Genomic DNA, 2,805 nt, shown 5'->3' with positions numbered 1-2,805 from the left:
TTGCTCGGGCAGGGTCGCCTAGGAAACGGGCCAGGGGCGCGCCGACCGAGCCTCCCTATGGCCGCGGTTGTGAGCCAGGCAGGGGCAGAGAGCTGCGAGTGCGAGCGCGCCCCCCCCAGATGTTGCGCCCGGTGCGGCCGGCCCGGAAAAAGGTGCCGGAACGCGGTTCCGCCGCGTTCCGGCTGAAAAAAAGCCCTGGAAAGCCTGCATTTCAAACTAACTGGAGAATGTGATTTATGACTGTAAATTAGAGGAGGGAATTGTGCTTTGATACTATGTGCTCAGGGGAGGGGAATTCAGGTTTTGGCTTTGGCTATGTAAGTGCCGATGCTATGCTTCTCAAATAAAGATTCTTTAAGGTAAACAATGCCTCGAAGTTCTTTGAAGAGTTTGATCTGTCGGAACCATGACAGGGGGATGCTGCAACGGTCGTGTGAAAAATGCATAAGACACTTTTTTCAGTGCAGTTGTACCTTCGAACAGTCACTAAATGAATTGTTGTATGTCAAGACTACCTGTATGATCCCAAAACAGGAAAAACTTCAGAGCAGTGCTTCCGGTTTAGGATTTAATGGGATGAACGCCTGACCTAATTCTTCAGCAATGTTGCCAGCATTTATTTCTCCCCTTAAAACTCCCAATGGAGGGAATCTTTTGGCCTTAACCACTCCAGAGTTACTCTGAGGGTACTAGGAGTTGAAATCCCTGTGTATCTGGAAGGCTGCCACCGTAGAAACCTGAAAAAGACATTGCTCTGTTTGATTGATGAACAGCTTGAGCTGGCATAAAGAATTTTTTTTTTATTGTAGTCGAACTCTCATAAAAATTGTCACACAGGTAGTCCTCAACTTATGACCATTTGTTTAGTGACTGAAAAAGTGACTTTTGATTGGTCCTTTCACTTAGGACTGTTGCAGCATTCCCACAGTCAGGTGATCAAAATTCAAACAGTTGGCAACTGACATGTATTTATGACAGTTGCAGAACCTGGATTGATTGTTATTTGGGACAGGATTGTTATTTGTGACCTTCCCAGCTGTCTTCTAACAAGCAAAGTCAAAGAGGGAAGCCAGATGTGCTTGATGACCATCTGATTTGCTTAATAACTGTACTTTAATAAGGAAAGGACTTATTTAGTGGAGCTTGATTTCTATAAAACTTTGGGATTCATCCCTGTAATTTTCTTCTTGGAGATTGGTCATTGCTGACTTCCCACTTAGAGCTGGGGATTTCCTAGTGGTCTCCCATCCAAATATACATCAGGTCTTACTCAACTTTCTGAGATCAGCCAAAATTAACTAGGTGGTGCCACCTGCTGGTCCAATACAACCATAATCTTTTATTGGATTGTTAGACAGTATGCCACTCAAGAGTCACAGGTAGTCCTTGACTTACAACAGTTCATTTAGTGATCGTTCGAAGTTACAATGGCACTGAAAAAAGTGACTTATGACCGTTTTTCACCTTACAACCATTGCAGCATCTCAATGGTCACGTGATTTACATTCAGATGCTGAACATCTAGTTCATATTTATGACGGTTGCACTGTCACGGGGTCATGTGATCCCTTTTTGCAAACTTCTGACAAGGAAAGTCAATGGGGAAGCCAGATTCACTTAACAACCGGGTTACTAATTGAACAACTGCTTAACGTGATTCGCTTAACAAATGTGGCAAAAAAGTCGTAAAATGGGGCAAAACTCACTTAACAAATGTCTCACTTAGCAACATAAATTGTGGGCTCAGTTGTGGTTGTAAGTTGAGGACTACCTGTACTGTGAGATAGAAACATAGAAATATAGAAAACTAATGGCAGAAAAAAGACCCAGTGGTCCATCAAGTCTGCCCTTTGAGTTTTTTGTGTGTCTGTTTTTGTTTTCTTGAGCAGCCACTTATATATTATTAAGACATTGAAAATTAAAATAAAATATCATTGTTGCTCCCCTGAGTGGTTACTCAGTTGAACTTTCCAAAGGGCTACAACATTTACATTGCTGGAAGTTTTTAAAAAGAGACTAGACAATCACCTGTCTGAGATGGTATAGGTCCTCCTGCTTAAGCAAGGGGCTGGATTAGAAGACCTCCAAGGTCCCTTCCAGCTTTATTCTATTCTATTCTATTCTATTCTATTCTATTCTGTTCTGTTCTGTTCTGTTCTGTTCTGTTCTGCTCTGCTCTGCTCTGCTCTGCTCTGCTCTGCTCTGCTCTGCTCTACTCTACTCTACTCTACTCTACTCTACTCTATTCTATTCTATTCTATTCTATTCTATTCTATTCTATTCTATTCTATTACCAATATTGGCCAGATTCCATGTAGGACTTTGTAGGTATTTTAGATGACCCCCAACATCATTGACCATGATAAGCTAAGGCAGTGAAGGTAGGACAACCAAAGGCAGTGAAGGTAGGACAAACAGGCAGAAAACAGGCAGAACGCATCCATGAACACCAACTAGCAGTCAAAAGGCAGGACGAAAATTCTTCAATTTCACAACATATAGACAGATTTAACCATAGTTTCAATTGGGAAAATGTGACCATCCTGGACCAGGCCAAGTCCCAAAATCCCAGGGAATTTCTAGAAGCCTGGGACTCTGACAAATCAGCCATCAATAGGCACATAGACATTAACAACATCTATAGACGATGCAAAAGAGACAATCAACCAGCCTCAAAGAGAAACAGACTCCAGCACCTCCCCACCAGTAATCAGCCCCCAGATCAGCATAGATTAACTCCAAGGTCACCTTCAGACCAACAATCAAGGAAGCAAGACCCCAATCAAGAAACTTCCAAAGAGCCAT

The sequence above is a fragment of the Protobothrops mucrosquamatus genome, unplaced genomic scaffold (genome assembly GCF_001527695.2).
Source record: "Protobothrops mucrosquamatus isolate PMUCROS unplaced genomic scaffold, P.Mucros_1.0 scaffold7303, whole genome shotgun sequence".
Classification (NCBI taxonomy): domain Eukaryota; kingdom Metazoa; phylum Chordata; class Lepidosauria; order Squamata; family Viperidae; genus Protobothrops; species Protobothrops mucrosquamatus.
Note: the sequence above shows the minus strand (reverse complement) of the source record.